Source organism: Falco cherrug, chromosome Z, assembly GCF_023634085.1.
Source record: "Falco cherrug isolate bFalChe1 chromosome Z, bFalChe1.pri, whole genome shotgun sequence".
Lineage (NCBI taxonomy): Eukaryota > Metazoa > Chordata > Aves > Falconiformes > Falconidae > Falco > Falco cherrug.
The window spans coordinates 85,443,004-85,467,933 of NC_073720.1; positions in this window are offsets into that span (position 1 = coordinate 85,443,004).

The window sequence follows — 24,930 nt, forward strand, 5'->3', positions numbered from 1 at the left end:
AACAACTTTTGTGGTGTCTTTCAGATGCCTACCAAGGTAGTGTAAAAACTTCCAACAGAACTCTTGTCTGGCACATTCCCCGGTGGAGTTGTGCAGGGGGTGTGTTTGGAACATTTCGTCACCAGCCAAGTCCAAAATTCAGAGGTTCCCCATCTCAGCCCACAAAGCAGGTACAACAACTTTTGTGGTGCCTTTCAGCTGCCTACCAAGGTAGTGTAAAATCTACTAACAGAACTCCTGTCTGGCACCTTCCCCGGTGGAGTTGTGCAGGGGGTGTGTTTGGAACATTTTGTCACCAGCCGACTCCAAAATTCAGCGGTTCCCCATCTCAGCCCAGAAAGCAGGTAGAACAACTTTTGTGGTGTCTTTCAGATGCCTACCGGAGCAATGTAAAAACTACGGACAGAATTCCTTCCTGGCACCTTCGCTAGTGGAGTTGTGCATGGGGTGTATTTATTAAAATTTTGTCACCAGCCGACTCCAAAATTCAGCGGTTCCCCATCTCAGCCCAGAAAGCAGGTAGAACAACTTTTGTGGTGCCTTTCAGCTGCCTACCAAGGTAGTGTAAAAACTACTAAGAGAACTCCTGTCTGGCACCTTCCACGGTGGAGTTGTGCATGGGGTGTGTTTGGAACATTTTGTCACCGGCCGAGTCCAAAATTCAGCGGTTCCCCATCTCAGCCCAGAAAGCAGGTAGAACAACTTTTGTGGTGTCTTTTTGATGCCTACCGGAGCAATGTAAAAACTACCAACAGAATTCCTTCCTGGCACCTTCGCTAGTGGAGTTGTGCATGGGGTGTATTTATTAAAATTTTGTCACCAGCCGAGTCCAAAATTTAGATGTTCCCCATCTCAGCCCAGAAAGCAGGTAGAACAACTTTTGTGGTGCCTTTCAAATGCCTACCAAGGTAGTGTAAAAACTATCAAGAGAACTCTTGTCTGGCACCTTCCCCGGTGGAGTTGTGCATGGGGTGTGTTTGGAACATTTTGTCGCCGGCGGACTCCAAAATTCAGCTGTTCCCCATCTCAGCCCAGAAAGCAGGTAGAACAACTTTTGTGGTGTCTTTCAGATGCCTACCGGAGCAATGTAAAAACTACCAAAAGAACTCCTGTCTGGCACCTTCCCCGGTGGAGTTGTGCAGGGGGTGTGTTTGGAACATTTTGTCACCAGCCGAGTCCAAAATTCAGCGGTTCCCCATCTCAGCCCAGAAAGCAGGTAGAACAACTTTTGTGGTGCCTTTCAGGTGCCTACCATGGTAGTGTAAAAACTACTAAGAGAACTCCTGTCTGGCACCTTCCCCGGTGGAGTTGTGCAGGGGGTGTGTTTGGAACATTTTGTCACCAGCCGACTCCAAAATTCAGCGGATCCCCATCTCAGCCCAGAAAGCAGGTAGAACAACTTTTGTGGTGTCTTTCAGATGCCTACCGGAGCAATGTAAAAACTACCAGGAGAACTCCTGTCTGGAACCTTCCCCGGTGGAGTTGTGCATGGGGTGTGTTTGGAACATTTTGTCACCAGCCGACTCCAAAATTCAGCTGTTCCCCATCTCAGCCCAGAAAGCAGGTAGAACAACTTTTGTAGTGTCTTTCAGATGCCTACCGGAGCAATGTAAAAACTACCAACAGAATTCCTTCCTGGCACCTTCGCTAGTGGAGTTGTGCATGGGGTGTATTTATTAAAATTTTGTCACCAGCCGAGTCCAAAATTCAGCTGTTCCCCATCTCAGCCCAGAAAGCAGGTAGAACAACTTTTGCGGTGCCTTTCAAATGCCTACCAAGGTAGTGTAAAAACTATCAAGAGAACTCTTGTCTGGACCTTCCCTGGTGGAGTTGTGCAGGGGGTGTGTTTGGAACATTTCGTCACCAGCCGAGTCCAAAATTCAGCTGTTCCCCATCTCAGCCCAGAAAGCAGGTAAAACAACTTTTGTGGTGTCTTTCAGGTGCCTACCAAGGTAGTGTAAAAACTACCAGGAGAACTCCTTTCTGGCACCTTCCCCGGTGGAGTTGTGCAGGGGGTGTATTTGGAACATTTTGTCACCAGCCGACTCCAAAATTCAGCGGTTCCCCATCTCAGCCCAGAAAGCAGGTAGAACAACTTTTTTGGTGTCTTTCAGATGCCTACCAAGGTAGTGTAAAAACTATTGAGAGAACTCGTTTCTGGCACCTTCCCCGGTGGAGTTGTGCATGGGGTGTGTTTGGAACATTTTGTCATTAGCCGAGTCCAAAATTCAGCGGTTCCCCATCTCAGCCCAGAAAGCAGGTAAAACAACTTTTGTGGTGTCTTTCAGGTGCCTACCAAGGTAGTGTAAAAACTTCCAACAGAATTCCTGTCTGGCACCTTCCCCGGTGGAGTTGTGCATGGGGTGTGTTTGGAACATTTTGTCACCAGCCGAGTCCAAAATTCAGCGGATCCCCATCTCAGCCCAGAAAGCAGGTAGAAGAACTTTTGTGGTGTCTTTCAAATGCCTACCAAGGTAGTGTAAAAACTATCAAGAGAACTCCTGTCTGGCACCTTCCCCGGTGGAGTTGTGCATGGGGTGTGTTTGGAACATTTTGTCACCAGCCGAGTCCAAAATTCAGCTGTTCCCCATCTCAGCCCAGAAAGCAGGTAGAACAACTTTTGTGGTGTCTTTCAGATGCCTACCAAGGTAGTGTAAAAACTATTGAGAGAACTCGTTTCTGGCACCTTCCCCGGTGGAGTTGTGCATGGGGTGTGTTTGGAACATTTTGTCACCGGCCGACTCCAAAATTCAGCGGTTCCCCATCTCAGCCCAGAAAGCAGGTAAAACAACTTTTGTGGTGTCTTTCAGGTGCCTACCAAGGTAGTGTAAAAACTTCCAACAGAATTCCTTCCTGGCACCTTCCCCGGTGGAGTTGTGCAGGGGGTGTGTTTGGAACATTTTGTCACCGGCCGAGTCCAAAATTCAGCGGATCCCCATCTCAGCCCAGAAAGCAGGTAGAACAACTTTTGTGGTGCCTTTCAGCTGCCTACCAAGGTAGTGTAAAAACCACTAAGAGAACTCCTGTCTGGCACCTTCCCCGTTGGAGTTGTGCATGGGGTGTGTTTGGAACATTTTGTCACCGGCCGAGTCCAAAATTCAGCGGTTCCCCATCTCAGCCCAGAAAGCAGGTAGAACAGTTTTTGTGGTGTCTTTCAGATGCCTACCGGAGCAATGTAAAAACTACCAGGAGAACTCCTGTCTGGCACCTTCCCCGTGGAGTTGTGCATGGGGTGTGTTTGGAACATTTTGTCACCAGCCGAGTCCAAAATTCAGCGGTTCCCCATCTCAGCCCAGAAAGCAGGAAGAACAACTTTTGTAGTGTCTTTTTGATGCCTACCGGAGCAATGTAAAAACTACCAACAGAATTCCTTCCTGGCACCTTCGCTAGTGGAGTTGTGCATGGGGTGTATTTATTAAAATTTTGTCACCAGCCGAGTCCAAAATTCAGCGGATCCCCATCTCAGCCCAGAAAGCAGGTAGAACAACTTTTGTGGTGCCTTTCAGCTGCCTACCAAGGTAGTGTAAAAACCACTAAGAGAACTCCTGTCTGGCACCTTCCCCGTTGGAGTTGTGCATGGGGTGTGTTTGGAACATTTTGTCACCGGCCGAGTCCAAAATTCAGCGGTTCCCCATCTCAGCCCAGAAAGCAGGTAGAACAACTTTTGTGGTGCCTTTCAGGTGCCTACCAAGGTAGTGTAAAAACTACCAACAGAACTCCTGTCTGGCACCTTCCCCGGTGGAGTTGTGCATGGGGTGTGTTTGGAACATTTTGTCACCGGCCGACTCCAAAATTCAGTTGTTCCCCATCTCAGCCCAGAAAGCAGGTAGAACAACTTTTGTGGTGTCTTTCAGGTGCCTACCGGAGCAATGTAAAAACTACCAGGAGAACTCCTGTCTGGCACCTTCGCTAGTGGAGTTGTGCATGGGGTGTGTTTGGAACATTTTGTCAACAGCCGAGTCCAAAATTCAGCGGTTCCCCATCTCAGCCCAGAAAGCAGGTAGAACAACTTTTGTAGTGTCTTTTTGATGCCTACCGGAGCAATGTAAAAACTACCAACAGAATTCCTTCCTGGCACCTTCGCTAGTGGAGTTGTGCATGGGGTGTATTTATTAAAATTTTGTCACCAGCCGAGTCCAAAATTCAGCGGTTCCCCATCTCAGCCCAGAAAGCAGGTAGAACAACTTTTGTGGTGCCTTTCAAATGCCTACCAAGGTAGTGTAAAAACTATCAAGAGAACTCCTGTCTGGCACCTTCCCCGGTGGAGTTGTGCAGGGGGTGTGTTTGGAACATTTCGTCACCAGCCGAGTCCAAAATTCAGCGGTTCCCCATCTCAGCCCAGAAAGCAGGTAGAACAACTTTTGTGGTGCCTTTCAGGTGCCTACCATGGTAGTGTAAAAACTACTGAGAGAACTCCTGTCTGGCACCTTCCCCGGTGGAGTTGTGCATGGGGTGTGTTTGGAACATTTTGTCACCAGCCGAGTCCAAAATTCAGCTGTTCCCCATCTCAGCCCAGAAAGCAGGTAGAACAACTTTTGTGGTGTCTTACAGATGCCTACCAAGGTAGTGTAAAAACTATTAAGAGAACTCACTCTGGCACCTTCCCCGGTGGAGTTGTGCATGGGGTGAGTTTGGAACATTTTGTCACCAGCCGAGTCCAAAATTCAGCGGTTCCCCATCTCAGCCCAGAAAGCAAGTAAAACAACTTTTGTGGTGTCTTTCAGGTGCCTACCAAGGTAGTGTAAAAACTTCCAACAGAATTCCTTCCTGGCACCTTCCCCGGTGGAGTTGTGCATGGGGTGTGTTTGGAACATTTTGTCACCAGCCGAGTCCAAAATTCAGCGGATCCCCATCTCAGCCCAGAAAGCAGGTAGAACAACTTTTGTGGTGCCTTTCAGCTGCCTACCAAGGTAGTGTAAAAACTACTAAGAGAACTCCTGTCTGGCACCTTCCCCGGTGGAGTTGTGCATGGGGTGTGTTTGGAACATTTTGTCACCGGCCGAGTCCAAAATTCAGCGGTTCCCCATCTCAGCCCAGAAAGCAGGTAGAACAACTTTTGTGGTGTCTTTCAGATGCCTACCGGAGCAATGTAAAAACTACCAACAGAATTCCTTCCTGGCACCTTCGCTAGTGGAGTTGTGCATGGGGTGTATTTATTAAAATTTTGTCACCAGCCGAGTCCAAAATTCAGCTGTTCCCCATCTCAGCCCAGAAAGCAGGTAGAACAACTTTAGTGGTGTCTTTCAGATGCCTACCAAGGTAGTGTAAAAACTACCAACAGAACTCCTGTCTGGCACCTTCCCCGGTGGAGTTGTGCAGGGGGTGTGTTTGGAACATTTTGTCACCGGCCGAGTCCAAAATTCAGCGGTTCCCCATCTCAGCCCAGAAAACAGGTAGAAGAACTCTTGTGGTGTCTTTCAGATGCCTACCGGAGCAATGTAAAAACTACCAGGAGAACTCCTGTCTGGAACCTTCCCCGGTGGAGTTGTGCATGGGGTGTGTTTGGAACATTTTGTCACCAGCCGAGTCCAAAATTCAGCGGTTCCCCATCTCAGCCCAGAAAGCAGGTAGAACAACTTTTGTGGTGTCTTTCAGGTGCCTACCAAGGTAGTGTAAAAACTACCAACAGAACTCCTGTCTGGCACCTTCCCCGGTGGAGTTGTGCATGGGGTGTGTTTGGAACATTTTGTCACCAGCCGAGTCCAAAATTCAGCTGTTCCCCATCTCAGCCCAGAAAGCAGGTAGAACAACTTTTGTGGTGCCTTTCAAATGCCTACCAAGGTAGTGTAAAAACTATCAAGAGAACTCTTGTCTGGCACCTTCCCCGGTGGAGTTGTGCATGGGGTGTGTTTGGAACATTTTGTCACCGGCCGACTCCAAAATTCAGCTGTTCCCCATCTGAGCCCAGAAAGCAGGTAAAACAACTTTTGTGGTGTCTTTCAGGTGCCTACCAAGGTAGTGTAAAAACTATCAAGAGAACTCTTGTCTGGCACCTTCCCCGGTGGAGTTGTGCATGGGGTGTGTTTGGAACATTTTGTCACCAGCCGAGTCCAAAATTCAGCGGTTCCCCATCTCAGCCCAGAAAGCAGGAAGAAAAAACTTTTGTGGTGTCTTTCAGGTGCCTACCAAGGTAGTGTAAAAACTACCAGGAGAACTCCTTTCTGGCACCTTCCCCGGTGGAGTTGTGCATGGGGTGTTTTTGGAACATTTTGTCACCGGCCGACTCCAAAATTCACCTGTTCCCCATCTCAGCCCATAAAGCAGGTAGAACAACTTTTGTGGTGCCTTTCAAATGCCTACCAAGGTAGTGTAAAAACTTCCAACAGAACTCGTTCCTGGCACCTTCCCCGGTGGAGTTGTACATGGGGTGTGTTTGGAACATTTTGTCACCAGCCGAGTCCAAAATTCAGCGGTTCCCCATCTCAGCCCATAAAGCAGGTAGAACAACTTTTGTGGTGCCTTTCAGCTGCCTACCATGGTAGTGTAAAAACTACTAAGAGAACTCCTGTCTGGCACCTTCCCCGGTGGAGTTGTGCAGGGGGTGTGTTTGGAACATTTTGTCACCAGCCGACTCCAAAATTCAGCGGTTCCCCATCTCAGCCCAGAAAGCAGGTAGAACAACTTTTGTGGTGTCTTTCAGATGCCTACCGGAGCAATGTAAAAACTACCAACAGAACTCCTGTCTGGCACCTTCCCCGGTGGAGTTGTGCATGGGGTGTGTTTGGAACATTTTGTCACCGGCCGAGTCCAAAATTCAGCGGTTCCCCATCTCAGCCCAGAAAGCAGGTAGAACAACTTTTGTAGTGTCTTTTTGATGCCTACCGGAGCAATGTAAAAACTACCAACAGAATTCCTTCCTGGCACCTTCCCCGGTGGAGTTGTGCATGGGGTGTATTTATTAAAATTTTGTCACCAGCCGACTCCAAAATTCAGCTGCTCCCCATCTCAGCCCAGAAAGCAGGTAAAACAACTTTTGTGGTGTCTTTCAGGTGCCTACCAAGGTAGTGTAAAAACTACCAGGAGAACTCTTGTCTGGCACCTTCCCCGGTGGAGTTGTGCAGGGGGTGTGTTTGGAACATTTTGTCACCAGCCGACTCCAAAATTCAGCTGTTCCCCATCTCAGCCCAGAAAGCAGGTAGAACAACTTTTGTGGTGTCTTTCAGATGCCTACCAAGGTAGTGTAAAAACTATTAAGAGAACTCCTGTCTGGCACCTTCCCCGGTGGAGTTGTGCAGGGGGTGTGTTTGGAACATTTTGTCACCGGCCGACTCCAAAATTCAGCTGTTCCCCATCTCAGCCCAGAAAGCAGGTAAAACAACTTTTGTGGTGTCTTTCAGGTGCCTACCAAGGTAGTGTAAAAACTACCAGGAGAACTCCTCTCTGGCACCTTCCCCGGTGGAGTTGTGCATGGGGTGTGTTTGGAACATTTTGTCACCAGCCGAGTCCAAAATTCAGCGGTTCCCCATCTCAGCCCAGAAGGCAGGTAGAACAACTTTTGTGGTGCCTTTCAGCTGCCTACCAAGGTAGTGTAAAAACTACTAAGAGAACTCTTGTCTGGCACCTTCCCCGGTGGAGTTGTGCATGGGGTGTGTTTGGAACATTTTGTCACCAGCCGAGTCCAAAATTCAGCGGTTCCCCATCTCAGCCCAGAAAGCAGGTAGAACAACTTTTGTGGTGTCTTTTTGATGCCTACCGGAGCAATGTAAAAACTACCAACAGAATTCCTTCCTGACACCTTCGCTAGTGGAGTTGTGCATGGGGTGTATTTATAAAAATTTTGTCACCAGCCGAGTCCAAAATTCAGCGGTTCCCCATCTCAGCCCAGAAAGCAGGTAGAACAACTTTTGTGGTGTCTTTCAGATGCCTACCGGAGCAATGTAAAAACTACCAGGAGAACTCCTGTCTGGCACCTTCCCCGGTGGAGTTGTGCAGGGGGTGTGTTTGGAACATTTTGTCACCAGCCGACTCCAAAATTCAGCGGTTCCCCATCTCAGCCCAGAAAGCAGGTAGAACAACTTTTGTGGTGTCTTTCAGATGCCTACCAAGGTAGTGTAAAAACTATTAAGAGAACTCCTGTCTGGCACCTTCCCCGTTGGAGTTGCGCATGGGCTGTGTTTGGAACATTTTTTCTCCGGCCGAGTCCAAAATTTAGCGGTTCCCCATCTCAGCCCAGAAAGCAGGTAGAACAACTTTTGTAGTGTCTTTTTGATGCCTACCGGAGCAATGTAAAAACTACCAACAGAATTCCTTCCTGGCACCTTCGCTAGTGGAGTTGTGCATGGGGTGTATTTATTAAAATTTTGTCACCAGCCGAGTCCAAAATTCAGCTGTTCCCCATCTCAGCCCAGAAAGCAGGTAAAACAAGTTTTGTGGTGTCTTTCAGGTGCCTACCAAGGTAGTGTAAAAACTACCAGGAGAACTCCTTTCTGGCACCTTCCACGGTGGAGTTGTGCATGGGGTGTTTTTGGAACATTTCGTCACCAGCCGACTCCAAAATTCAGCGGTTCCCCATCTCAGCCCATAAAGCAGGTAGAACAACTTTTGTGGTGCCTTTCAGGTGCCTACCAAGGTAGTGTAAAAACTACCAGGAGAACTCCTGTCTGGCACCTTCCCCGGTGGAGTTGTGCATGGGGTGTGTTTGGAACATTTTGTCACCAGCCGAGTCCAAAATTCAGCGGTTCCCCATCTCAGCCCAGAAAGCAGGTAGAACAACTTTTGTGGTGTCTTTCAGATGCCTACCGGAGCAATGTAAAAACTACCAGGAGAACTCCTGTCTGGCACCTTCCCCGGTGGAGTTGTGCAGGGGGTGTGTTTGGAACATTTTGTCACCAGCCGACTCCAAAATTCAGCTGTTCCCCATCTCAGCCCAGAAAGCAGGTAGAACAACTTTTGTGGTGTCTTTCAGATGCCTACCAAGGTAGTGTAAAAACTACTAAGAGAACTCTTGTCTGGCACCTTCCCCGGTGGAGTTGTGCATGGGCTGTGTTTGGAACATTTTGTCACCGGCCGACTCCAAAATTCAGCGGTTCCCCATCTCAGCCCAGAAAGCAGGTAAAACAACTTTTGTGGTGTCTTTCAGGTGCCTACCAAGGTAGTGTAAAAACTACTAAGAGAACTCCTGTCTGGCACCTTCCCCGGTGGAGTTGTGCAGGGGGTGTGTTTGGAACATTTTGTCACCAGCCGAGTCCAAAATTCAGCGGTTCCCCATCTCAGCCCATAAAGCAGGTAGAACAACTTTTGTGGTGCCTTTCAGGTGCCTACCAAGGTAGTGTAAAAACTACCAGGAGAACTCCTGTCTGGCACCTTCCCCGGTGGAGTTGTGCAGGGGGTGTGTTTGGAACATTTTGTCACCAGCCGAGTCCAAAATTCAGCGGTTCCCCATCTCAGCCCAGAAAGCAGGTAGAACAACTTTTGTGGTGTCTTTCAGATGCCTACCAAGGTAGTGTAAAAACTATTAAGAGAACTCCTGTCTGGCACCTTCCCCGGTGGAGTTGTGCATGGGGTGTGTTTGGAACATTTTGTCACCGGCCGAGTCCAAAATTCAGCGGTTCCCCATCTCAGCCCAGAAAGTAGGTAGAACAACTTTTGTGGTGTCTTTTTGATGCCTACCGGAGCAATGTAAAAACTACCCACAGAATTCCTTCCTGGCACCTTCCCCGGTGGAGTTGTGCATGGGGTCTATTTATTAACATTTTGTCACCAGCCGAGTCCAAAATTCAGCTGTTCCCCATCTCAGCCCAGAAAGCAGGTAAAACAACTTTTGTGGTGTCTTTCAGGTGCCTACCAAGGTAGTGTAAAAACTACCAGGAGAACTCCTCTCTGGCACCTTCCCCGGTGGAGTTGTGCAGGGGGTGTGTTTGGAACATTTTGTCACCAGCCGAGTCCAAAATTCAGCGGTTCCCCATCTCAGCCCAGAAAGCAGGTAGAACAACTTTTGTGGTGTCTTTCAGGTGCCTACCAAGGTAGTGTAAAAACTACCAGGAGAACTCCTGTCTGGCACCTTCCCCGGTGGAGTTGTGCATGGGGTGTGTTTGGAACATTTTGTCACCAGCCGAGTCCAAAATTCAGCGGTTCCCCATCTCAGCCCACAAGGCAGGTAGAACAACTTTTGTGGTGCCTTTCAGCTGCCTACCAAGGTAGTGTAAAAACTACTAAGAGAACTCTTGTCTGGCACCTTCCCCGGTGGAGTTGTGCATGGGGTGTGTTTGGAACATTTTGTCACCAGCCGAGTCCAAAATTCAGCGGTTCCCCATCTCAGCCCAGAAAGCAGGTAGAACAACTTTTGTGGTGTCTTTTTGATGCCTACCGGAGCAATGTAAAAACTACCAACAGAATTCCTTCCTGACACCTTCGCTAGTGGAGTTGTGCATGGGGTGTATTTATAAAAATTTTGTCACCAGCCGAGTCCAAAATTCAGCGGTTCCCCATCTCAGCCCAGAAAGCAGGTAGAACAACTTTTGTGGTGTCTTTCAGATGCCTACCGGAGCAATGTAAAAACTACCAGGAGAACTCCTGTCTGGCACCTTCCCCGGTGGAGTTGTGCAGGGGGTGTGTTTGGAACATTTTGTCACCAGCCGACTCCAAAATTCAGCGGTTCCCCATCTCAGCCCAGAAAGCAGGTAGAACAACTTTTGTGGTGTCTTTCAGATGCCTACCAAGGTAGTGTAAAAACTATTAAGAGAACTCCTGTCTGGCACCTTCCCCGGTGGAGTTGTGCATGGGGTGTGTTTGGAACATTTTGTCACCAGCCGAGTCCAAAATTCAGCGGTTCCCCATCTCAGCCCAGAAAGCAGGTAGAACAACTTTTGTGGTGCCTTTCAGCTGCCTACCATGGTAGTGTAAAAACTACTAAGAGAACTCCTGTCTGGCACCTTCCCCGGTGGAGTTGTGCAGGGGGTGTGTTTGGAACATTTTGTCACCAGCCGACTCCAAAATTCAGCGGTTCCCCATCTCAGCCCAGAAAGCAGGTAGAACAACTTTTGTGGTGTCTTTCAGATGCCTACCGGAGCAATGTAAAAACTACCAGGAGAACTCCTCTCTGGCACCTTCCCCGGTGGAGTTGTGCATGGGGTGTGTTAGGAACATTTTGTCACCGGCCGAGTCCAAAATTCAGTGGTTCCCCATCTCAGCCCAGAAAGCAGGTAGAACAACTTTTGTAGTGTCGTTTTGATGCCTACCGGAGCAATGTAAAAACTACCAACAGAATTCCTTCCTGGCACCTTCCCCGGTGGAGTTGTGCATGGGGTGTATTTATTAAAATTTTGTCACCAGCCGACTCCAAAATTCAGCTGCTCCCCATCTCAGCCCAGAAAGCAGGTAAAACAACTTTTGTGGTGTCTTTCAGGTGCCTACCAAGGTAGTGTAAAAACTACCAGGAGAACTCTTGTCTGGCACCTTCCCCGGTGGAGTTGTGCAGGGGGTGTGTTTGGAACATTTTGTCACCAGCCGACTCCAAAATTCAGCTGTTCCCCATCTCAGCCCAGAAAGCAGGTAGAACAACTTTTGTGGTGTCTTTCAGATGCCTACCAAGGTAGTGTAAAAACTATTAAGAGAACTCCAGTCTGGCACCTTCCCCGGTGGAGTTGTGCATGGGGTGTGTTTGGAACATTTTGTCACCGGCCGACTCCAAAATTCAGCGGTTCCCCATCTCAGCCCAGAAAGCAGGTAGAACAACTTTTGTGGTGTCTTTCAGGTGCCTACCAAGGTAGTGTAAAAACTACCAGGAGAACTCCTCTCTGGCACCTTCCCCGGTGGAGTTGTGCATGGGGTGTGTTTGGAACATTTTGTCACCAGCCGAGTCCAAAATTCAGCGGTTCCCCATCTCAGCCCAGAAGGCAGGTAGAACAACTTTTGTGGTGCCTTTCAGCTGCCTACCAAGGTAGTGTAAAAACTACTAAGAGAACTCTTGTCTGGCACCTTCCCCGGTGGAGTTGTGCATGGGGTGTGTTTGGAACATTTTGTCACCAGCCGAGTCCAAAATTCAGCGGTTCCCCATCTCAGCCCAGAAAGCAGGTAGAACAACTTTTGTGGTGTCTTTTTGATGCCTACCGGAGCAATGTAAAAACTACCAACAGAATTCCTTCCTGGCACCTTCGCTAGTGGAGTTGTGCATGGGGTGTATTTATTAAAATTTTGTCACCAGCCGAGTCCAAAATTCAGCGGTTCCCCATCTCAGCCCAGAAAGCAGGTAGAACAACTTTTGTGGTGTCTTTCAGATGCCTACCGGAGCAATGTAAAAACTACCAGGAGAACTCCTGTCTGGCACCTTCCCCGGTGGAGTTGTGCAGGGGGTGTGTTTGGAACATTTTGTCACCAGCCGACTCCAAAATTCAGCTGTTCCCCATCTCAGCCAAGAAAGCAGGTAGAACAACTTTTGTAGTGTCTTTCAGATGCCTACCGGAGCAATGTAAAAACTACCAACAGAATTCCTTCCTGGCACCTTCGCTAGTGGAGTTGTGCATGGGGTGTATTTATTAAAATTTTGTCACCAGCCGACTCCAAAATTCAGCTGTTCCCCATCTCAGCCCAGAAAGCAGGTAAAACAACTTTTGTGGTGCCTTTCAGGTGCCTACCAAGGTAGTGTAAAAACTACCAGGAGAACTCCTGTCTGGCACCTTCCCCGGTGGAGTTGTGCATGGGGTGTGTTTGGAACATTTCGTCACCAGCCGAGTCCAAAATTCAGCTGTTCCCCATCTCAGCCCAGAAAGCAGGTAAAACAACTTTTGTGGTGTCTTTCAAATGCCTACCAAGGTAGTGTAAAAACTACCAGGAGAACTCCTTTCTGGCACCTTCCCCGGTGGAGTTGTGCATGGGGTGTGTTTGGAACATTTTGTCACCAGCCGAGTCCAAAATTCAGCTGCTCCCCATCTCAGCCCAGAAAGCAGGTAGAACAACTTTTATGGTGTCTTTCAGATGCCTACCAAGGTAGTGTAAAAACTATTAAGAGAACTCCTGTCTGGCACCTTCCCCGTTGGAGTTGCGCATGGGCTGTGTTTGGAACATTTTGTCACCAGCCGAGTCCAAAATTCAGCTGTTCCCCATCTCAGCCCAGAAAGCAGGTAGAACAACTTTTGTGGTGTCTTTTTGATGCCTACCGGAGCAATGTAAAAACTACCAACAGAATTCCTTCCTGGCACCTTCGCTAGTGGAGTTGTGCATGGGGTGTATTTATTAAAATTTTGTCACCAGCCGAGTCCAAAATTCAGCTGTTCCCCATCTCAGCCCAGAAAGCAGGTAGAACAACTTTTGTGGTGTCTTTCAGATGCCTACCAAGGTAGTGTAAAAACTACTAAGAGAACTCTTGTCTGGCACCTTCCCCGGTGGAGTTGTGCATGGGCTGTGTTTGGAACATTTTGTCACCGGCCGACTCCAAAATTCAGCGGTTCCCCATCTCAGCCCAGAAAGCAGGTAAAACAACTTTTGTGGTGTCTTTCAGGTGCCTACCAAGGTAGTGTAAAAACTACTAAGAGAACTCCTGTCTGGCACCTTCCCCGGTGGAGTTGTGCAGGGGGTGTGTTTGGAACATTTTGTCACCAGCCGAGTCCAAAATTCAGCTGTTCCCCATCTCAGCCCATAAAGCAGGTAGAACAACTTTTGTGGTGCCTTTCAGGTGCCTACCAAGGTAGTGTAAAAACTACCAGGAGAACTCCTGTCTGGCACCTTCCCCGGTGGAGTTGTGCATGGGGTGTGTTTGGAACATTTTGTCACCAGCCGACTCCAAAATTCAGCTGTTCCCCATCTCAGCCCAGAAAGCAGGTAGAACAACTTTTGTGGTGTCTTTCAGATGCCTACCAAGGTAGTGTAAAAAACTATTAAGAGAACTCCTGTCTGGCACCTTCCCCGGTGGAGTTGTGCATGGGGTGTGTTTGGAACATTTTGTCACCGGCCGAGTCCAAAATTCAGCGGTTCCCCATCTCAGCCCAGAAAGTAGGTAGAACAACTTTTGTGGTGTCTTTTTGATGCCTACCGGAGCAATGTAAAAACTACCCATAGAAATCCTTCCTGGCACCTTCCCCGGTGGAGTTGTGCATGGGGTCTATTTATTAACATTTTGTCACCAGCCGAGTCCAAAATTCAGCGGTTCCCCATCTCAGCCCAGAAAGCAGGTAGAACAACTTTTGTGGTGTCTTTCAGATGCCTACCAAGGTAGTGTAAAAACTATTAAGAGAACTCCTGTCTGGCACCTTCCCCGGTGGAGTTGTGCATGGGGTGTGTTTGGAACATTTTGTCACCAGCCGAGTTCAAAATTCAGCGGTTCCTCATCTCAGCCCAGAAAGCAGGTAGAACAACTTTTGTGGTGCCTTTCAGCTGCCTACCATGGTAGTGTAAAAACTACTAAGAGAACTCCTGTCTGGCACCTTCCCCGGTGGAGTTGTGCAGGGGGTGTGTTTGGAACATTTTGTCACCAGCCGACTCCAAAATTCAGCGGTTCCCCATCTCAGCCCAGAAAGCAGGTAGAACAACTTTTGTGGTGTCTTTCAGATGCCTACCGGAGCAATGTAAAAACTACCAGGAGAACTCCTCTCTGGCACCTTCCCCGGTGGAGTTGTGCATGGGGTGTGTTAGGAACATTTTGTCACCGGCCGAGTCCAAAATTCAGTGGTTCCCCATCTCAGCCCAGAAAGCAGGTAGAACAACTTTTGTAGTGTCGTTTTGATGCCTACCGGAGCAATGTAAAAACTACCAACAGAATTCCTTCCTGGCACCTTCCCCGGTGGAGTTGTGCATGGGGTGTATTTATTAAAATTTTGTCACCAGCCGACTCCAAAATTCAGCTGCTCCCCATCTCAGCCCAGAAAGCAGGTAAAACAACTTTTGTGGTGTCTTTCAGGTGCCTACCAAGGTAGTGTAAAAACTACCAGGAGAACTCTTGTCTGGCACCTTCCCCGGTGGAGTTGTGCAGGGGGTGTGTTTGGAACATTTTGTCACCAGCCGACTCCAAAATTCAGCTGTTCCCCATCTCAGCCCAGAAAGCAGGTAGAACAACTTTTGTGGTGTCTTTCAGATGCCTACCAAGGTAGTGTAAAAACTATTAAGAGAACTCCAGTCTGGCACCTTCCCCGGTGGAGTTGTGCATGGGGTGTGTTTGGAACATTTTGTCACCGGCCGACTCCAAAATTCAGCGGTTCCCCATCTCAGCCCAGAAAGCAGGTAGAACAACTTTTGTGGTGTCTTTCAGGTGCCTACCAAGGTAGTGTAAAAACTTCCAACAGAACTCGTTCCTGGCACCTTCCCCGGTGGAGTTGTGCATGGGGTGTGTTTGGAACATTTTGTCACCAGCCGAGTCCAAAATTCAGCGGTTCCCCATCTCAGCCCAGAAGGCAGGTAGAACAACTTTTGTGGTGCCTTTCAGCTGCCTACCAAGGTAGTGTAAAAACTACTAAGAGAACTCTTGTCTGGCACCTTCCCCGGTGGAGTTGTGCATGGGGTGTGTTTGGAACATTTTGTCACCAGCCGAGTCCAAAATTCAGCGGTTCCCCATCTCAGCCCAGAAAGCAGGTAGAACAACTTTTGTGGTGTCTTTTTGATGCCTACCGGAGCAATGTAAAAACTACCAACAGAATTCCTTCCTGGCACCTTCGCTAGTGGAGTTGTGCATGGGGTGTATTTATTAAAATTTTGTCACCAGCCGAGTCCAAAATTCAGCGGTTCCCCATCTCAGCCCAGAAAGCAGGTAGAACAACTTTTGTGGTGTCTTTCAGATGCCTACCGGAGCAATGTAAAAACTACCAGGAGAACTCCTGTCTGGCACCTTCCCCGGTGGAGTTGTGCAGGGGGTGTGTTTGGAACATTTTGTCACCAGCCGAGTCCAAAATTCAGCGGTTCCCCATCTCAGCCAAGAAAGCAGGTAGAACAACTTTTGTAGTGTCTTTTTGATGCCTACCGGAGCAATGTAAAAACTACCAACAGAATTCCTTCCTGGCACCTTCGCTAGTGGAGTTGTGCATGGGGTGTATTTATTAAAATTTTGTCACCAGCCGACTCCAAAATTCAGCTGTTCCCCATCTCAGCCCAGAAAGCAGGTAAAACAACTTTTGTGGTGCCTTTCAGGTGCCTACCAAGGTAGTGTAAAAACTACCAGGAGAACTCCTGTCTGGCACCTTCCCCGGTGGAGTTGTGCATGGGGTGTGTTTGGAACATTTCGTCACCAGCCGACTCCAAAATTCAGCTGTTCCCCATCTCAGCCCAGAAAGCAGGTAAAACAACTTTTGTGGTGTCTTTCAAATGCCTACCAAGGTAGTGTAAAAACTACCAGGAGAACTCCTTTCTGGCACCTTCCCCGGTGGAGTTGTGCATGGGGTGTGTTTGGAACATTTTGTCACCAGCCGAGTCCAAAATTCAGCTGCTCCCCATCTCAGCCCAGAAAGCAGGTAGAACAACTTTTATGGTGTCTTTCAGATGCCTACCAAGGTAGTGTAAAAACTATTAAGAGAACTCCTGTCTGGCACCTTCCCCGTTGGAGTTGCGCATGGGCTGTGTTTGGAACATTTTGTCACCAGCCGAGTCCAAAATTCAGCTGTTCCCCATCTCAGCCCAGAAAGCAGGTAGAACAACTTTTGTGGTGTCTTTTTGATGCCTACCGGAGCAATGTAAAAACTACCAACAGAATTCCTTCCTGGCACCTTCGCTAGTGGAGTTGTGCATGGGGTGTATTTATTAAAATTTTGTCACCAGCCGAGTCCAAAATTCAGCTGTTCCCCATCTCAGCCCAGAAAGCAGGTAGAACAACTTTTGTGGTGCCTTTCAGATGCCTACCGGAGCAATGTAAAAACTACCAGGAGAACTCCTGTCTGGCACCTTCCCCGGTGGAGTTGTGCATGGGGTGTGTTTGGAACATTTTGTCACCAGCCGAGTCCAAAATTCAGCGGTTCCCCATCTCAGCCCAGAAAGTAGGTAGAACAACTTTTGTGGTGTCTTTTTGATGCCTACCGGAGCAATGTAAAAACTACCCACAAAATTCCTTCCTGGCACCTTCGCTAGTGGAGTTGTGCATGGGGTGTATTTATTAAAATTTTGTCACCAGCCGAGTCCAAAATTCAGCGGTTCCCCATCTCAGCCCAGAAAGCAGGTAGAACAACTTTTGTGGTGTCTTTCAGATGCCTACCAAGGTAGTGTAAAAACTATTAAGAGAACTCCTGTCTGGCACCTTCCCCGGTGGAGTTGTGCATGGGGTGTGTTTGGAACATTTTGTCACCGGCCGAGTCCAAAATTCAGCGGTTCCCCATCTCAGCCCAGAAAGCAGGTAGAACAACTTTTATGGTGTCTTTCAGATGCCTACCGGAGCAATGTAAAAACTACCAGGAGAACTCTTGTCTGGCACCTTCCCCGGTGGAGTTGTGCAGGGGGTGTGTTTGGAACATTTTGTCACCAGCCGAGTCCAAAATTCAGCGGTTCCCCATCTCAGCCCAGAAAGCAGGTAGAACAACTTTTGTGGTGCCTTTCAGCTGCCTACCATGGTAGTGTAAAAACTATCAAGAGAACTCTTGTCTGGCACCTTCCCCGGTGGAGTTGTGCATGGGGTGTGTTTGGAACATTTTGTCACCAGCCGAGTCCAAAATTCAGCGGTTCCCCATCTCAGCCCAGAAAGCAGGTAGAACAACTTTTGTGGTGTCTTTCAGATGCCTACCGGAGCAATGTAAAAACTACCAGGAGAACTCCTCTCTGGCACCTTCCCCGGTGGAGTTGTGCATGGGCTGTGTTTGGAACATTTTGTCACCGGCCGAGTCCAAAATTCAGCGGTTCCCCATCTCAGCCCAGAAAGCAGGTAGAACAACTTTTGTAGTGTCTTTTTGATGCCTACCGGAGCAATGTAAAAACTACCAACAGAATTCCTTCCTGGCACCTTCCCCGGTGGAGTTGTGCATGGGGTGTATTTATTAAAATTTTGTCACCAGCCGACTCCAAAATTCAGCTGCTCCCCATCTCAGCCCAGAAAGCAGGTAAAACAACTTTTGTGGTGTCTTTCAGGTGCCTACCAAGGTAGTGTAAAAACTACCAGGAGAACTCTTGTCTGGCACATTCCCCGGTGGAGTTGTGCAGGGGGTGTGTTTGGAACATTTTGTCACCAGCCGACTCCAAAATTCAGCTGTTCCCCATCTCAGCCCAGAAAGCAGGTAGAACAACTTTTGTGGTGCCTTTCAAATGCCTACCAAGGTAGTGTAAAAACTAGCAAGAGAACTCTTGTCTGGCACCTTCGCCGGTGGAGTTGTGCATGGGGTGTGTTTGGAACATTTTGTCACCAGCCGACTCCAAAATTCAGCTGTTCCCCATCTCAGCCCAGAAAGCAGGTAGAACAACTTTTGTGGTGTCTTTCAGGTGCCTACCAAGGTAGTGTAAAAACTATCAAGAGAACTCTTGTCTGGCACCTTCCCCGGTGGAGTTGTGCATGGGGTGTGTTTGGAACATTTTGTCACCAGCCGAGTCCAAAATTCAGCGGTTCCCCATCTCAGCCCAGAAAGCAGGAAGAAAAAACTTTTGTGGTGTCTTTCAGGTGCCTACCAAGGTAGTGTAAAAACTACCAGGAGAACTCCTTTCTGGCACCTTCCCCGGTGGAGTTGTGCATGGGGTGTTTTTGGAACATTTCGTCACCAGCCGACTCCAAAATTCAGCGGTTCCCCATCTCAGCCCATAAAGCAGGTAGAACAACTTTTGTGGTGCCTTTCAGCTGCCTACAAAGGTAGTGTAAAAACTACTAAGAGAACTCCTGTCTGGCACCTTCCCCGGTGGAGTTGTGCAGGGGGTGTGTTTGGAACATTTTGTCACCAGCCGAGTCCAAAATTCAGCGGTTCCCCATCTCAGCCCAGAAAGCAGGTAGAACAACTTTTGTGGTGTCTTTCAGATGCCTACCGGAGCAATGTAAAAACTATCAACAGAACTCGTTTCTGGCACCTTCCCCGGTGGAGTTGTGCAGGGGGTGTGTTTGGAACATTTTGTCACCAGCCGACTCCAAAATTCAGCTGTTCCCCATCTCAGCCCAGAAAGCAGGTAGAACAACTTTTGTGGTGTCTTTCAGATGCCTACCAAGGTAGTGTAAAAACTACTAAGAGAACTCTTGTCTGGCACCTTCCCCGGTGGAGTTGTGCATGGGCTGTGTTTGGAACATTTTGTCACCGGCCGACTCCAAAATTCAGCGGTTCCCCATCTCAGCCCAGAAAGCAGGTAAAACAACTTTTGTGGTGTCTTTCAGGTGCCTACCAAGGTAGTGTAAAAACTACTAAGAGAACTCCTGTCTGGCACCTTCCACGGTGGAGTTGTGCAGGGGGTGTGTTTGGAACATTTTGTCACCAGCCGAGTCCAAAATTCAGCGGTTCCCCATCTCAGCCCAGAAAGCAGGTAGAACAACTTTTGTGGTGCCTTTCAGCTGCCTACCATGGTAGTGTAAAAACTACTAAGAGAACTCCTGTCTGGCACCTTCCCCGGTGGAATTGTGCAGGGGGTGTGTTTGGAACATTTTGTCACCAGCCGAGTCCAAAATTCAGCGGTTCCCCATCTCAGCCCAGAAAGCAGGTAGAACAACTTTTGTGGTGTCTTTCAGATGCCTACCGGAGCAATGTAAAAACTACCAGGAGAACTCCTCTCTGGCACCTTCCCCGGTGGAGTTGTGCATGGGCTGTGTTTGGAACATTTTGTCACCGGCCGAGTCCAAAATTCAGCGGTTCCCCATCTCAGCCCAGAAAGCAGGTAGAACAACTTTTGTAGTGTCTTTTTGATGCCTACCGGAGCAATGTAAAAACTACCAACAGAATTCCTTCCTGGCACCTTCCCCGGTGGAGTTGTGCATGGGGTGTATTTATTAAAATTTTGTCACCAGCCGACTCCAAAATTCAGCTGCTCCCCATCTCAGCCCAGAAAGCAGGTAAAACAACTTTTGTGGTGTCTTTCAGGTGCCTACCAAGGTAGTGTAAAAACTACCAGGAGAACTCTTGTCTGGCACATTCCCCGGTGGAGTTGTGCAGGGGGTGTGTTTGGAACATTTTGTCACCAGCCGACTCCAAAATTCAGCTGTTCCCCATCTCAGCCCAGAAAGCAGGTAGAACAACTTTTGTGGTGCCTTTCAAATGCCTACCAAGGTAGTGTAAAAACTAGCAAGAGAACTCTTGTCTGGCACCTTCCCCGGTGGAGTTGTGCATGGGGTGTGTTTGGAACATTTTGTCACCAGCCGACTCCAAAATTCAGCGGTTCCCCATCTCAGCCCAGAAAGCAGGTAGAACAACTTTTGTGGTGTCTTTCAGGTGCCTACCAAGGTAGTGTAAAAACTATCAAGAGAACTCTTGTCTGGCACCTTCCCCGGTGGAGTTGTGCATGGGGTGTGTTTGGAACATTTTGTCACCAGCCGAGTCCAAAATTCAGCGGTTCCCCATCTCAGCCCAGAAAGCAGGAAGAAAAAACTTTTGTGGTGTCTTTCAGGTGCCTACCAAGGTAGTGTAAAAACTACCAGGAGAACTCCTTTCTGGCACCTTCCCCGGTGGAGTTGTGCATGGGGTGTTTTTGGAACATTTCGTCACCAGCCGACTCCAAAATTCAGCGGTTCCCCATCTCAGCCCATAAAGCAGGTAGAACAACTTTTGTGGTGCCTTTCAGCTGCCTACCAAGGTAGTGTAAAAACTACTAAGAGAACTCCTGTCTGGCACCTTCCCCGGTGGAGTTGTGCAGGGGGTGTGTTTGGAACATTTTGTCACCAGCCGAGTCCAAAATTCAGCGGTTCCCCATCTCAGCCCAGAAAGCAGGTAGAACAACTTTTGTGGTGTCTTTCAGATGCCTACCGGAGCAATGTAAAAACTATCAACAGAACTCGTTTCTGGCACCTTCCCCGGTGGAGTTGTGCAGGGGGTGTGTTTGGAACATTTTGTCACCAGCCGAGTCCAAAATTCAGCGGTTCCCCATCTCAGCCCAGAAAGCAGGTAGAACAACTTTTGTGGTGTCTTTCAGATGCCTACCAAGGTAGTGTAAAAACTATTAAGAGAACTCCTGTCTGGCACCTTCCCCGGTGGAGTTGTGCATGGGGTGTGTTTGGAACATTTTGTCACCGGCCGAGTCCAAAATTCAGCGGTTCCCCATCTCAGCCCAGAAAGTAGGTAGAACAACTTTTGTGGTGTCTTTTTGATGCCTACCGGAGCAATGTAAAAACTACCCACAGAATTCCTTCCTGGCACCTTCGCTAGTGGAGTTGTGCATGGGGTGTATTTATTAAAATTTTGTCACCAGCCGAGTCCAAAATTCAGCTGTTCCCCATCTCAGCCCAGAAAGCAGGTAGAACAACTTTTGTGGTGTCTTTCAGATGCCTACCAAGGTAGTGTAAAAACTATTAAGAGAACTCCTGTCTGGCACCTTCCCCGGTGGAGTTGTGCATGGGGTGTGTTTGGAACATTTTGTCACCAGCCGAGTCCAAAATTCAGCGGTTCCCCATCTCAGCCCAGAAAGCAGGTAGAACAACTTTTGTGGTGTCTTTCAGATGCCTACCGGAGCAATGTAAAAACTTCCAACAGAACTCTTGTCTGGACCTTCCCTGGTGGAGTTGTGCATGGGGTGTGTTTGGAACATTTTGTCACCAGCCGAGTCCAAAATTCAGCGGTTCCCCATCTCAGCCCAGAAAGCAGGTAGAACAACTTTTGTAGTGTCTTTTTGATGCCTACCGGAGCAATGTAAAAACTACTAACAGAATTCCTTCCTGGCACCTACGCTAGTGGAGTTGTGCATGGGGTGTATTTATTAAAATTTTGTCACCAGCCGAGTCCAAAATTCAGCTGTTCCCCATCTCAGCCCAGAAAGCAGGTAAAACAACTTTTGTGGTGTCTTTCAGGTGCCTACCAAGGTAGTGTAAAAACTACCAGGAGAACTCTTGTCTGGACCTTCCCTGGTGGAGTTGTGCATGGGGTGTGTTTGGAACATTTCGTCACCAGCCGAGTCCAAAATTCAGCTGTTCCCCATCTCAGCCCAGAAAGCAGGTAAAACAACTTTTGTGGTGTCTTTCAAATGCCTACCAAGGTAGTGTAAAAACTACCAGGAGAACTCCTGTCTGGCACCTTCCCCGGTGGAGTTGTGCATGGGGTGTGTTTGGAACATTTTGTCACCAGCCGAGTCCAAAATTCAGCTGTTCCCCATCTCAGCCCAGAAAGCAGGTAGAACAACTTTTGTGGTGTCTTTTTGATGCCTACCGGAGCAATGTAAAAACTACCAACAGAATTCCTTCCTGGCACCTTCGCTAGTGGAGTTGTGCATGGGGTGTATTTATCAAAATTTTGTCACCAGCCGAGTCCAAAATTCAGCTGTTCCCCATCTCAGCCCAGAAAGCAGGTAGAACAACTTTTGTGGTGTCTTTCAGATGCCTACCAAGGTAGTGTAAAAACTATTAAGAGAACTCCTGTGTGGCACCTTCCCCGGTGGAGTTGTGCATGGGGTGTGTTTGGAACATTTTGTCACCGGCCGAGTCCAAAATTCAGCGGTTCCCCATCTCAGCCCAGAAAGCAGGTAGAACAACTTTTGTGGTGTCTTTTTGATGCCTACCGGAGCAATGTAATAACTACCCACAGAATTCCTTCCTGGCACCTTCGCTAGTGGAGTTGTGCATGGGGTGTATTTATTAAAATTTTGTCACCAGCCGAGTCCAAAATTCAGCTGTTCCCCATCTCAGCCCAGAAAGCAGGTAGAACAACTTTTGTGGTGTCTTTCAGATGCCTACCAAGGTAGTGTAAAAACTATTAAGAGAACTCCTGTCTGGCACCTTCCCCGGTGGAGTTGTGCATGGGGTGTGTTTGGAACATTTTGTCACCGGCCGAGTCCAAAATTCAGCGGTTCCCCATCTCAGCCCAGAAAGCAGGTAGAACAACTTTTGTGGTGTCTTTAAGATGCCTACCGGAGCAATGTAAAAACTACCAGGAGAACTCCTCTCTGGCACCTTCCCCGGTGGAGTTGTGCAGGGGGTGTGTTTGGAACATTTTGTCACCAGCCGAGTCCAAAATTCAGCGGTTCCCCATCTCAGCCCAGAAAGCAGGTAGAACAACTTTTGTGGTGCCTTTCAGCTGCCTACCATGGTAGTGTAAAAACTACTAAGAGAACTCCTGTCTGGCACCTTCCCCGGTGGAATTGTGCAGGGGGTGTGTTTGGAACATTTTGTCACCAGCCGACTCCAAAATTCAGCGGTTCCCCATCTCAGCCCAGAAAGCAGGTAGAACAACTTTTGTGGTGTCTTTCAGATGCCTACCGGAGCAATGTAAAAACTACCAGGAGAACTCTTGTCTGGCACCTTCCCCGGTGGAGTTGTGCATGGGGTGTGTTTGGAACATTTTGTCACCGGCCGAGTCCAAAATTCAGCGGTTCCCCATCTCAGCCCAGAAAGCAGGTAGAACAACTTTTGTAGTGTCTTTTTGATGCCTACCGGAGCAATGTAAAAACTACCAACAGAATTCCTTCCTGGCACCTTCCCCGGTGGAGTTGTGCATGGGGTGTATTTATTAAAATTTTGTCACCAGCCGACTCCAAAATTCAGCTGCTCCCCATCTCAGCCCAGAAAGCAGGTAAAACAACTTTTGTGGTGTCTTTCAGGTGCCTACCAAGGTAGTGTAAAAACTACCAGGAGAACTCTTGTCTGGCACATTCCCCGGTGGAGTTGTGCAGGGGGTGTGTTTGGAACATTTTGTCACCAGCCGACTCCAAAATTCAGCTGTTCCCCATCTCAGCCCAGAAAGCAGGTAGAACAACTTTTGTGGTGTCTTTCAGATGCCTACCAAGGTAGTGTAAAAACTATTGAGAGAACTCGTTTCTGGCACCTTCCCCGGTGGAGTTGTGCATGGGGTGTGTTTGGAACATTTTGTCACCGGCCGACTCCAAAATTCAGCGGTTCCCCATCTCAGCCCAGAAAGCAGGTAAAACAACTTTTGTGGTGTCTTTCAGGTGCCTACCAAGGTAGTGTAAAAACTTCCAACAGAACTCGTTCCTGGCACCTTCCCCGGTGGAGTTGTGCAGGGGGTGTGTTTGGAACATTTCGTCACCAGCCAAGTCCAAAATTCAGCGGTTCCCCATCTCAGCCCAGAAGGCAGGGAGAACAACTTTTGTGGTGCCTTTCAGCTGCCTACCAAGGTAGTGTAAAAACTACTAAGAGAACTCTTGTCTGGCACCTTCCCCGGTGGAGTTGTGCATGGGGTGTGTTTGGAACATTTTGTCACCAGCCGAGTCCAAAAGTCAGCGGTTCCCCATCTCAGCCCAGAAAGCAGGTAGAACAACTTTTGTGGTGTCTTTCAGATGCCTACCAAGGTAGTGTAAAAACTATTAAGAGAACTCCTGTCTGGCACCTTCCCCGGTGGAGTTGTGCATGGGGTGTGTTTGGAACATTTTGTCACCGGCCGAGTCCAAAATTCAGCGGTTCCCCATCTCAGCCCAGAAAGTAGGTAGAACAACTTTTGTGGTGTCTTTTTGATGCCTACCGGAGCAATGTAAAAACTACCAGGAGAACTCCTCTCTGGCACCTTCCCCGTGGAGTTGTGCATGGGGTGTGTTTGGAACATTTTGTCACCAGCCGACTCCAAAATTCAGCGGTTCCCCATCTCAGCCCAGAAAGCAGGTAGAACAACTTTGTAGTGTCTTTTTGATGCCTACCGGAGCAATGTAAAAACTACCAACAGAATTCCTTCCTGGCACCTTCGCTAGTGGAGTTGTGCATGGGGTGTATTTATTAAAATTTTGTCACCAGCCGAGTCCAAAATTCAGCGGTTCCCCATCTCAGCCCAGAAAGCAGGTAGAACAACTTTTGTAGTGTCTTTTTGATGCCTACCGGAGCAATGTAAAAACTACCAAGAGAATTCCTTCCTGGCACCTTCGCTAGTGGAGTTGTGCATGGGGTGTATTTATTAAAATTTTGTCACCAGCCGAGTCCAAAATTTAGATGTTCCCCATCTCAGCCCAGAAAGCAGGTAGAACAACTTTTGTGGTGCCTTT